The following is a 13,876-nucleotide window of genomic DNA, read 5'->3' on the forward strand; positions in this document are numbered from 1 at the left end:
CTTAAAGATTGCATATGGCCGAACGGATCCAAGTATATTTATTACTTTATCGCAGTCGTCGAACTTAACGGCTTGACGACATGTGGACGGAGCACATTGCTGCCGGCGGTTGAGGTCTTTGTTACTCTACGATTGATAGTTATGTACACAGCTTTATATTGCTATAAAACGTTCTACAGTTATGTTTGAAAATTTATATTTCGAATTATTTACCTCAATTTAAAGAACATATTGTAATCTTTTTACGAGGGACAGAGTTAATATAGACCTACAATTATTAAGATATCTATATATATATATAAATACAAGACAGATTTTTTTTTATTAAAAAAATCGTCTTCGAATTTTTCATTTATTGTATCCGTGTTGTCAATGGCATTTGTTTTATTACTTCCACGACGTGTTTTAATCACAAGTTAATTAGAAAACTAACAATCATATTCAACTATTTGGTAATAAAATAAAATTAGCGAGTTAATAAAGTCACCATGAACAAGGTTTAGGAAAAAAGAAATACGAACTATATGAGTAACATTTTTATCGGAATATATTTGATATGAATGTATTGTTTCACCTATTCGTAAACGGAAGCAAATAACTTTAACTAGCAAGTGTCGTAACCGTGAATTAATATGACGTTTAGGCGAGTTTGTGTTGTTGATCGTTACTAATTAATTCATAATTAAAAATTCTGGTGCTCCAACGCGGGCGTCTGCAGCGACCAATTGCTCGTTAGACGATCCGCAAATCAAAATAAACGTTATTTTTAATGTCATTAGGCTCATTGTACAGTAATAGAAACCGGTCGCGATGAAGGGCAAGCGACATTCGTTTTATTTTGTACTATATTTAGTACTTGGACTAAATTGTTACTGTGCCAGCTACGTATGGAGCGAAATCTGACGTCCAGCATAATCCATAACGGTTACTTAGCTAACAAAAATAGACGACAATTTTTTTTTATATTGAACAACACTCGTTTTTATTTCAAAATGATTTGATCAAAAATATTTTGTGGATACAAAGAAATAAATTATCAATGAAATAAGTTAAACTATTTTTAACGAAATCTAATCTAATATATTCACGTTTACTAAAGAGAATAATGTATCTGTAGAGATACATCAGAGTTAAAAAAAATTGTGGCATCAATTTTGAACGCAAAGTAATTATTTGTATGTGAATGTTTAGGTAATTTCTTTATTTTCGAATGCTTGTTCAGTTTTTTTCTGTTAGCATCTTTGGGTCTTAAAAGTCAAGTGGTATGAATATTAATGTAATATTAAAAAAATCTGCCAAGTAAAGGGTTAAAAGTAAGTGTCAATTATCAAGTGTTCAAAACCGCTATGTTATAATTATTAAAAATTGAGACTATTTTCATAGAACTTCGTGTTCTAAATGTGACTATTTAATTTTAATAAAAATTCTAAAAGCTTTGGACAATTTTACAGCATTCCACAGTTTTTAGTGGACCAAAATTTGTGCAACTTGCTTAGTTGACTCGCGTGCAAGGTTCATATATATATCAAACATTATTAAATTTCATTAAAAAGAAGTGCATCTGTTCAATATCCGGCCGGTTCTGAGCAAATTTAAAAAAGCGCGTAAATGTCTGCTTGAATAAAGATATTTGAATCAAAACTTATATAAAAAGAGCATAAGACAAATGCTATATAATGAACAAGTATAAATTTATTTTTACTCGCAAAATGTTTTTGCGATAAACTTTACAGATCACGCCATCGCTCCCTCGTCAAATTATACAACGGACCACAAATTAAATAATCGCTTTACAGGCGCGTGTAGAGATATTTTTGATCGCCATTTATATATTCAACGAACCGCGCTAATATTTCTAAGAAGCAACTGTACGACCGTTTCCAGTTCAGCCATTTATGGCGATGTGTATTCAAAAACCATATTCGCCGTCAAGATCCGTCCCAAATCATGTCAGCGAGCGACTTCTCTACCTGCTCGGGACAGGGTCCCGTTGCAAGGTGTACAGCACCCTATACGTACACAAAGTGGCAACACGCCTTGAGCCCTGCCCACACATACACACGCGTACAAAGCGGATCTGTCAAGTGTTTCCAGTTTTTTTTTTATATTTTCAAAGTGGATGTTGCAAAATTTATATTTACTAAAAATAATACAAACATCAGTGAAAAACTTTACTAAATATACATTTTTTCTGAGAATATGAACATAACATATTGATATTATATATAGGTGTATGTAATAAAAACAAACGGAGTCTTATTAAAACTTTATACTTGAAAATCATTGTTTATGTTTTAATTATAAAAATACTGTATAGAAGTATAAAATAATTTTGCGTAGGTCAATATTTAAGTAAAAATGAAAAATAAGTCATAATATCGTTAGCCGAGTAAATATTTGCCCGTGCATCCTTAGACTTGTGTGCAAGGGTCTCACGCACACATGCGTAGCCTTCGCAGATGCCCTCCCCTCTTCCAGTACCCCCCTCATCCCCGACGATATCCGATAGAGCACCGAACCTCAGCTGCGATACGGCCGCTACTCTGCGCTTGTCAGATGTTGATCGACAGTTTTTTTTTCGAAAACGTTGGCGTCGTTACATGTAATAAAACGCCGTTACATGTAATAAAACGCCGTAACCAGGAGCGATACTGGATTACAGCGAAATTTTGTATTAACTTGGCTGTTTACCTTATTTGCGATAAATAAAACGTTTAAGTTAGTTAAAAATATATCGATATATACAATAAAAAAACACGACAAAGTTTGTTGTGGAATCCTCTCAGATCTGGCTGCATAACAATCGTCGTGCAAAACAAATCGTAACAATAAGTTTACCGTTGCTAATATAGGAAAGCTCAATCTGATTATAGTTTCTATCATTGAGCTCTTCTGGCATTTACGACGTAAACGTGTAGAGAGTAAATGATCCTATATGGATAATAGTTCACTACGAAATCTATGTTCATATTTGTAGATGTCACATATATTTTTGAATTTAGAACTTAGAATATGTTAGTTATTTTTTCTTGTATTTGGAATGTTACATAATATACAGAGCGTATTTCCATCGGTTATTTAGTTTACTATTTACATCTATATGTTTTAAATACTAGACTGCTACGTCGTATATAAAAATGTACAAAAAAAAATGTGAAAAAAGAACAATTGAACAGCTTCTCAACGGACAGATAGTTAAAATTTGCACAACATTAGAAAATTTAATTTGAATATCGTGTGGCATACGTTCGTAACCTTCGAGCGCAGAGAGATAAGGCTTTTAGTGTCTGATAAAATGATAATGGCGCATTGCGGAACATTGGTGATTTTTCCATAACAGATATTATGTATTACGATTCACAATGGCAATCGGTTACGCGTCGCCAGGTGTCAGGGCTGTCGACTCACACGCGTATAGTGTTACACACATCTTAATCATTACTCTTTAAGTAGCTCGTAGCGGTAAACATAGCATCTACTCCTTTGTATATTAAAACATGTCGATATTATTGTCCATTTGATGTATCATGTTTTTATTATTAGATTTTATTGAAAATTATTTTAGACTTAGACGTCCTCTGCTGAAAATAACCCCTACAGTTTTCCAATAAAACCCGTTAGAAGTAGCCTGCTTCAAATTTCTTCCGACAACCTTAAAAAGTTTGTCCATCCATCTTGTGGTTTGACGACTTTTGCTGCCCTTGTCTGTACGTGGTCTCCGCTCCAGAAACTTGAGGCATCAATTGCCATCTTTTCTGTGCACTAAGTTGCCTGCCGACCGTCTATGTCTGATATTTTTATAACTTTTAAAGCCTATTGTTTATTGTTTGTTTATTATATACAACAATTAAATCATAGGTATGATAATAATTCAAATAGAAAGTATATGCTTTCTTTCAAATCAATATCAAGATCTTTAAGTTCGTTTTGATTCCTCGTTATGTAAAAGGCCTGTACCCTCTTCAAGAAAATAATCTTTTGTTAGCAGTGAAAACATAACGAGGCTAAATAAAACTATGTTCGTCTTTATTACTATTAGTTTTCGATAACGTATAAAGCAAACTATGCGGGCTCAAACCTAGTTAGCAATATAAATCAGATGGTCTACACAAATGTTTATTAAAACATGTTTATTTAGTAATAAAAATGCGTTGATTATTTATATTACATTGATGAAAATAGCGAACGTCACGTATAAAATTTAATGCAATTAGGTCTGCTAACAGCCTCCATGCAAACATTGTAAATGGAGGTAAATATTAGTCATAATGTATCATCGCTGAATGCACTCTTTTTACAATACATAGAGCACGCCGTAAACAACTTACACTATTTTGACATCGCTTAATTTGTGTCGCGTTTCTAATTTTTATTGTTGGTACATGAAAGATTATATTTTAATTATAATTTTGGCCGTAGCACTCGCTAGGGTGGACATAGATTTTGAATGGAAGCAGGCCGCATCAAGCATTTTCCGACGACTTTGACGCCTCAGCGGCTATTTGTTTTGTGTTCAACTTACCAATCCGTTAGGCTATGTCGGTCACTTTTTTATTTTTAATAAACATATTAAATTACATACAATGTATAGTACAATATAGGCACGATATTTATTTAAATATCAAAACAATATTTTTATGTAAACGTAATAATATGAATTAATACTATATTAAAAATAATAGCGCATGAAATGGTATCTGAATAATAATTTTCTCTTTTTTTAACTAAACAATATCATTTTTACAACCAAAGAAATTAAAATTTTTTTCTTAATACAATATTGTAATAACGTGATAAAAGATTTAAAGAATCTAAGCGCAAAAACGAATTCGTTATAGGACTAAATCAGTTTCTTTTACAGGATTATTTAATAATTAATAAACTTTTTTAATACCGAGAGTATAAGAAGCCGTCAAAGAAGGTAGTCACCTCTACGTCCAACAGTAAATGTTGATTTTACATAGACAAAAATATTAATATTAATGGAGGTATACATGATTTTGTTTTAAAACCATTTAACGAATTAAATTACTTACCTAATGACTTTCGAAACCATACGTCTTATACGTTATGCAGTTTTAATTTTATTTACAATTCAACTAAATTTTTCTTGTAATTGATTTTTATTGTAGGATATAGTAACGGATTAATCAAAATGCTTTAGTTTGAGATAGTTAATTAATAAATATAACTAAGCTGGTATTTAGGTTGCAACACCGTAAAGAGCGTAAGCTATACGTTCCTATTAATAATAAGTATGAAAAATGTAAACCATATTAACTTTGCCAAAAATGGTTAGAAATGTCTTGAGCCGCTTTTTCCTAGATTGTGATATTTTTACTAAAAAAATTAAAATTGCAATAATTTAGATTGTAGAAATGAAATAACTAGATGGTTGATAAAATCTTACTTTTAATACTATATCTTTACTTTAAATAAAAAATACTATATCTTTTGATTAAAAAGGTTTCACATTTATTTATCTTATTTTCCACCTATGTAGGATTTTTTACAGTAATCGCTTGAATACGTCATGAGAAGAATGCAAGAACATAATTTTGCAGAAACTAGAATCAGATTGTGCTCTCTTAATAAGCATTCTTCAGTTTAAAGCTCCAAGAGTTCCAAACGCGTCCTGATCTGAGATTTCACAAACACCTAACTGTATTTTGTTTGTTGTCACTTTTACTTTACCCTTTATAAAGTAAATCGTTCTCAGGCTTTTTATTACTTAAACATTTTTCACACTATGATAGAATTTTTTTATAAGTTTTTATTAAATGAACTTATATTTATTAGATGATAATTCAAAGACATTAAATGTATCTATTGTACATAGTTACCTATAAAAGAGTGGCGCAATGTTTGATTTTATTACGCTGCCATATCATTGCAAATTGATAAATATTAGATATTTTGTCGTTATAAAATTCTATTTCATGATCATCATCATTTTAGCTGTAACACGTCCACTGTTGTAAATAGGTCTCCCTTAGAACCTAAATACCTGTTTACATTTTTAGCTTTCACCGGGTTTCAGCACGGCTTGTGCTGTCACTTGAAACGTTGCCTTTTGAGTCAAGTGTGCCCTAGAGAACCGGATCTCTGGATCAACAGTTATAATCGAACTTGATTTTATTATTGGATAATTTTCCATTACATGAGACTGCAAGCAATGTGTTCGAAAAGTAAATATGTATCGTAATAATTAATAGTTTTTAAATCATGTAATCACTTCGGGCGTTATTTTTTTTTCTTTATCTACGAGATCGAGTCAGGAGTCAGGAAGAGGGAGATCTGCAGACGAAAGAGAATAGCCGACATAGTCCGGCGAAATAACAGATTGAAGTGACAATGGGCAGGTCACATAGTACGTACAATAGATGGCTGCTGGGGCATAACCTCCTGTAGTCATCACCACATACACATCATCTGTGTAATATTTTTAGTGCTCGTAGGTAAGTAATCAGTAGTTTTATTAAAATTAAGATAACTTTAATTAGCACTCTGATACTGTACGTACAGTGTGAAAACTTTTTTTATATTAATACGTCAATTGTAAACATAGTTAAACGTGTAATGTCGTGTTTTTAGCAAAAAATCAAGTTATAACAGTGTGAGCAGGCCTAATTATGACCATCACAATTTCAAAGGTTAGGTTGTCCACCGATAGACCTTCGATTCCTAGATTCTATTGATTCTTCGATACCTAGATTTCCGATAGATTCTAAATATGATCATTAGGAAGGGACCTTCATCCAGCGATTTCTAACAATCTTAACGTCCGTTTGTCCACCTTGTGAATGGATGTCTTACTCTTAGCTTGTCGATCCGCGGTCTCCACTCTTGACATCTGTTTTGTGTGCTGTTTCCTATGTGGCCACTTAAACTTGTCAAACCGAAGGTTTAGGTCGGGTAGCTTTTGTTTGTCGACGAATTTCTTCATTTCAGATTTGATCTCAACAACAAATTATTATTTTCATAGAAGCAGATAGAAAGGCCAGTGTTATATTACAAAAGAAAAATTGTTTGGAATAAAATAGAAAACAAGTTACTGCAAAATAATTATTGAAATAGACTTTTATACATTACGACGAAGCGTTGTTTCGTATTGACGCTGAGTAATCAAATGATAAGGGAGCGGGGATGATAAAGATGAATTCAATAATATTATTAAAATTTTAGATGTGGCTTCTATACACAGAATGATCGTTTATAAGGTTAAAAGCTTTAATGGGGTGAATGTATTGACTGTCATTTTGTATATAGTACACCATATCCAAAAATAAACTATTATCAGAAATAATAAAATATGTAATGATAACATGGGATGGAAAATTTTAAAATTCGGGTTAATTGTATTAAAATACATTTTACTATCAGTAAACGATATGGACATGTATTTTTGGTCGACCTATTGTCTATGTGTAACAAGAATAGATCCGAGAAAATTCCATCGCAAAATCATGCAATTCCATTGCAAGTGTATGCCGTATTCGCACTGATTGAAACCAAAGAAAGTTTTTCGTGTGTGACCATGAACTGGTAGATGCAGCTTAGGGAGCCAACCCTTTAGGTGAATAGACGATAAGCACAAGGCCATGAGAAGTCGCCGGATGAGGGTTCCGCAAGATCGAATTTAGACGAACTTTAACCTATAGTTTGCAGTGGACGGCTATAGGCTGACATCACGATGATAAATATCACCACAATGTTTCAAGAACTATTTCCAATAAGCTGTTCAAGGACCATTCCTTCACCCGACATGATTTAATAAAAAAGCAGACCATATTGGTGTCAAGGAATTCGCATCTGAAAACCGAAGAAACTGTAAAAAAAAACAAAATGCCAAACTCACAGCACAATGGATCTGGTATTAAGTTACACGCTTAATCATAATATCTAGACTGACTTTGAAACTATGGAAATTCAGATTATGTTTGCACGTTGAACGTTTGGTGAAAGAAGTTGACCCATTTCGTCTAACATTTTAGAATACGCTTCTACAATAAAATACCTAGTCTTCGATTACATTATTCGCCGAACAGCTTGTCAAAAGCAAATTCTGTACTTGGATTCTATTATTTTAAACTCGAAATCCATTACATATGAAAACACTCGCTAATTTCAGCGCCAACAACCAATCAAAAATAAATTGAATGTTAACATTATTTAACGATAAAATTGTTATGACATGTTAGATATTGATTCTTTGTAATAATGAATATACACTTTTTCACCTATGAGTCAGAATTAAGTTTGTTTTTTATATTTCTAAATATACTAGAAATAAGGGTGTATAACAATAAGTCGCAGTGAACGCGATTAATCCTGATACGTCTGTGATAACGATACATATAGTGCCCCATCAAGATAGGTAACATTTTAGATAGGTCGCTTGTTACTTTGATCGCTTTGTTCTGTATCGACAATCGTTACATTTTACCGATTGATTCTTTAGCTTTGTTTTTACCATGAAGAGTAAACACAATTGTAAAGTAATCGATTTAATACTTCCTTATCAATACTTTCTCATTAAATATCCACAATTCAATTAATAATCGAACGCGAACGTACGAAATTAGGTCGATACCAGTTCGTTTACATGAAGTTTCCATCAGAAACGCGCAGTCTGCTTTATATACGACCGCGATCGTTAGGAACGAGTCGACTCACAGCTCAGGTAGAGCCGGGATAAAAACACCACTCGAAATGGAACGGACGCAGCCGGGCTCACCTAGATAACGCACCGAGCGACCGACTAAAGAACTCCCAACGAACACAACCGCCACGGTCGACAATGAATCAACCGCAGATCAAACAACTCATTACGAGACCTTTTTAATCGCCCATTCATATCACACGTACGACGATAATAATATAAATAAGCCTTAACGTCCAATGAATGAACTTATAACATGGAAATTCGTCGCTAACAAATCGCGACATAGCTCCGAGCGTAGGCGTTGGGGATTGAATGAAAATAAACATTTCAGGCAACGAGCTTACCTCTCGATTTTAATGATATTATCCAGATTAGCGGTATGGGCACAGCACTGTAATATAAATAGCCGAGTGGGTCACACTGAACTTTTTGGCATAACACTGTTTTGGGAACAATTGGATGACGGCGCAGGAGATGTATGAACTGCCGGCCGGCGCGATCGACACTGAAGTTAGACGGCCACCGCTGCGTTAGCGCCGCACCCACACACCGACGTTCATTCAAATAGCGACGGCGGTGGGGAGGACTTATGAATGGACGTAGTGAAGCCAAGTCGTATAGATACCACTGATAAGACAAGAAGCTCTAATATATAGTGATATTGGAAGATAGAGAGGCAAATCGCTTACACAATTCAATTCTTCTATAAAAGAATATCTGCTATATTTAAAAAGTATAACTATGTAGAGTCAAACCGTTCAACAGTCTGACTTGTACACAAGTTATGTGATTCTGGTATCTGCGGCTGTCTCGTATGGGCAATCGGACATTTCTGTACCGCGTCGAGAGAGTTGTGTGAGCCGTGACTTGCTGTGGACAGGTATTAACCTGTCCACAGCAAGTCACGGCAGGCGAGCCCCAAGAATCGTTTCTGGGGCTCGTTCTATTCACGCACTATACCAACCGTATACCACGCGTCAAAGATTTACAGTTAGCCCTATTTGCAAAAGACACCTGTAACTATATTTCTGTCGTCGCCAGACTATTACCAAATGCTTACAGAAATATGCCAGCGTTATAAGATAATTGTTCGGGAAATCGTGAATCGAAATTAGTTTCAGCAAAAGTGCGGCAATATTCTTCTCGAAGCGCAACTGATCTCTTCCAAATCCCATTTCTCTAAAAGTCAATTCAGTATCATGGGCAAAGAAGGACCGTCATATAAGTGTCGTCCTGGACCACAATAAACTTTAGTGCACGCATCGAAAACGCGCTAAAAAGGACCTTTTTTTCTCGGACATCTTTGTTCTTTACAGCCGGAGCAAAATGTCACTGTCAAATTAATCGACAGTCTATAAAATCCATCGCATGAAAGAATCCGCATTTCATTCACAGTCTCTAAGTTATACAAAAAAGCTTTATGCGCAGAACTACGGACGCGCAGTGAGTAATGAAAGTGTACGAACAAACGCTCAGTTTATATATTAATCCAGTGTAAAAGTAGTATTGTGGTATTAGCGCAGTTGGCCCGAGACAAGAATCCAAAGAGGTTTTATTCTAAGCTTCCTCTGCGGTATGTCCCACGCATACTCGGAACCTGCTAACCAAAAAATATATATACATGTAAAGTCATATATATATACATTATACCTATTGAAGATATTTCCTGTGAATTGCACATTTTTTTAGAGATCACACATTTTCTTATCGCAGAATTTTATACATTAAAATTTGTTTAATCGTCATGGACGGAAAAGTACACACCGCACGGGTTTTGGTGTCATAAACATGGACATCTATATTTTACAAGTTTACTTCTATTTAACTGTAATATAAATATATACGCCATTATGATCGATTACTTTTTCCATCTTACAGTACTACCTACAAGATGCTCTAGAAATTGGAACGGGTGATCAAAAAATAAATAGTTTTAGCAATAAGTAGTTTTATCAGTCATCTCTTAATATTAACCTGACTCTGACGCAGGATCCTGAAGAGACTTAAATACGTGGAAATCTATTAGGACAAGGTTAGGGCTATATGGTGGATGCGTTATCACATCCCAGCCAAGTTTTCTTAATTTTTGACGAGAAGCTAAAATGAGTATCGTCTAGATTCATGATGAAAAACAACTGCTCTTTTAAGCAATAATCTCATCAACGCAGTCCCGTAAACAAAGCGAGATACATCTTTGACTACAAAATTCCGTGATTGAAAGCGCTAAACCAACTTTTTTCATACAGCATTAAGTCTATAAACATCACAGTTAGTTTTGGTGGCTTGTGCTGTATTTATTATTTTTGAAGTAAAGTTTTAAAATGTATCGGTTTTCTTCATAAGATCCATTCATTTTGAGAACAATACAATGAAATAGAAATGAAAAAGAATAATACAATACAATGACAAATGAAAAATAGCTCGAAACAAATTTTTCTAACTTGAATTTGAATATGTAACCTTTTTAATGTCATCAAAACAAGCCAGACACAAAAAGGCCTGCAACAGACATTACAAATGTATACTAACTATCTACGCAAAGACATTTTCTCTACTTAATATGGTATTATTATCATCCCAGTCGTAGGATTTCAGGAACTTTTGGATGGACGTCCAACGATAAAATGGAGAGAGTAGCGAGAGAAGCTGTTAGGGATGTTTTCTAATTCTCGCACCACTAGGTATGCTGGATGGCGAGCTCAGTTACTTTATTTCAAATATATTCAGAAAACGCTTTTGCCAATCGTCCGGGAATATCCTACCCTTAATCGGTTCTTACGACAGCATCATGGGCAGAAGGTGGGGATTATTCTATGTGTCGGTACCACCACGGAAAATGAGAATGTCTGGCTACTATCTATTCATCATCATCATGACTGTCTGGTTTTGCGCTGTCCATATTATCTATTAATAAACATAAATTAATTAAAATTCTCTCTAAGCAGAGAGAGAGAGAGAGAGAGAGAGAGAGAGAGAGCTCTAATTAACTAGAGGTTTATAAAAATGTGTAATACTAAATACTGATGATTCCTTTACCTACCAGTTACACACGATTATGAATCTCTGTCCAAAGACCTCTGTCTTTTAAGGTATTGATTTCGAAATATTTTTCATCGGACTTACACTGGTGCTCAAGTGGCATTTGCAGATTCCGTGCATTCAAGTCCTAAATACCTAACTCAAAACCTCTAAGGAACGGCTTGGATTGTCATTCTTCAATAATACTCGCAAAGCATTCCGACACGAAGGCGCCCTGTTACATCTAGGATGAATCCTATCTATTTACAAATTTCACTCTCACGCAGTCAACGTTTCCTAGTCCCTTGTTAACGCAAACATTCCGCACAGTCAGTTTCCATCCATCCCACCAAACGGTTGCCTTTTTACTACTAACTCTTTTATTTATTCAATCCCTTTTCCTAAAATGTATATTTTATTATAACGAAATCTTTTTCAAAAATACTTTTCAACGGATACTCGTAAAAGCCGAAAGTAATGATTTCAAGATCGCAACAACTTCTATGCCTTTATTTGCGCTGCCCCGGTTCACTTGCTCATGAAAAAAACCTGTTAAATATTTCCGTATTTTTGTCGAAACATGATTGATCGTGTAAATGACGTCTTTACTTACCGACTTGTATAGACTTATGTATTCACTTACACCTTTTACTAATACCAAGCATCGATGGACTTGACACTTTATAGGTTCTATCTGGAGTGACGTAGAGATAAACAGGAGGCTGTAAATGTCAAGACAGAAAAGAGATTGATACATCGCATATAAACTAACTCTAACATAAATTTTAATTAACATGTAATACCACCTTTTTTAATTGCGATTAAAAAGGTTGGTATTAGATGTAATATAAAAGTAAACAAAATGACGTCAATCTTCCGCCAATAAATGTCGAACGTTCTGTTAGAAAATATAATGATTTGCTCACTCTGTAATTCCGAAAAGAATTTCATTCCATAGTTAAACGGTTTGGACGAATAGAAAAAGGATTTGTGAGTAAGACAGTGGTTTAAATATAGTTTATGTCAAGGAATTGCAAGAATAGGGTTAAGGAAAGCGAAAAAAGTGGTTAAGGCACCCTTATTTCTTCGTTCCCGAATGTCGACGTAGAGAGATGTGGTGCGTAGAGTGTTGGACAACTCTGTACGTAGTATATATATATATATAGTATATATATATATATATATATATATATACTATGACGCATTGTCATTGCCATTGCCCACAGTAGTATTTCTGAAGGCTCTTCTTAAATGACAGTTCTAAAGCTAATCAATTCATTTATACTTAATGCATACTACACTTTTTCTTTCATTAAATTAAAAGTATTTCATGATGCCCATCATCTGTAATTAATGTATCAACATATGAATTCTTGAAAATTTAAGAAAAATAGAGATGTCCACTAACGTAATCTTATGTAAAAATAAATTTGTCGCTAATACACGACATAAGGTTACTCACATAAGTGAGTTTATACGATTTTTTTAAAAACTAGTTGATCGCATAAACTTGTCCTTGTATCCGATTGGGGCAAGGATATATATATCAAGTTTAACGCCAGCAAGACCCAGGCGCACATTTTCACTGCAAAACGAAGGCTATTTTAGCTGTCTCAGACTTTCCACATCGAATTAATATCGGTGACATACCACCTTGAACTGTTCAGCATTATCAGTCTCAAAAAATTAATATTCTTTGCCTATAACCAATAAAAAACTACCATTCGCGTAAATTTATCTCTTAGCAAATTCAACAAATCTATAAGTACAGGCTCTGCCAAAGCCACATGCTCTATTTCAGAGTATGTTCACGAAAAAAATGTTATGAATTTCCACACAAACTGTTCTATTTTAAAGTGAAAAAAAAAATTATACAATCATTAAAAAATGACAAACTTCAAAGTATCTTCTTAGTTCTTGTCAGTGGATGAAGCGTTACAAAATAGCTAACTTAATTTTAAGGTGATAATTATAAATCATTGTTATGATCTCATGCAATAAAGCTATTTTGACTTATACCCACTACCGCTTTAGAAAAAGCTGCAGCTCCCACTGGGTGGCGGACATTGGGACTCTTAAATTTAGAGAATAAAAAAATAAATTTAATATTTATCTGCAATCTAAAATTTAGGTAGATTTTTTTATTTACAGACAAAGATAAAAACAATTTAATGTTTTCTCTAACGACATTCA

At 34.0% G+C, this 13,876-nt stretch overlaps 1 protein-coding gene across 2 annotated transcripts in view; it reads right to left on the bottom strand.

Annotated features, from left to right (window-relative positions):
- Positions 1-9,157, bottom strand: part of pnt (pointed) — a 177,420-nt gene extending 168,263 nt beyond the window's left edge. For both annotated transcript variants that reach the window (XM_068763072.1, XM_068763071.1), the window contains exon 1: positions 9,010-9,157. The gene's annotated coding sequence lies outside the window, so the exon portion shown is untranslated. The remainder of the gene's footprint in view (positions 1-9,009) is intronic.
- Positions 9,158-13,876: the final 4,719 nt, after the last annotated feature.

Source organism: Battus philenor, unplaced genomic scaffold (assembly GCF_028537555.1).
Source record: "Battus philenor isolate CCGP_79_NKW_IND1 unplaced genomic scaffold, ilBatPhil1.0.hap1 SCAF_17, whole genome shotgun sequence".
NCBI lineage: Eukaryota > Metazoa > Arthropoda > Insecta > Lepidoptera > Papilionidae > Battus > Battus philenor.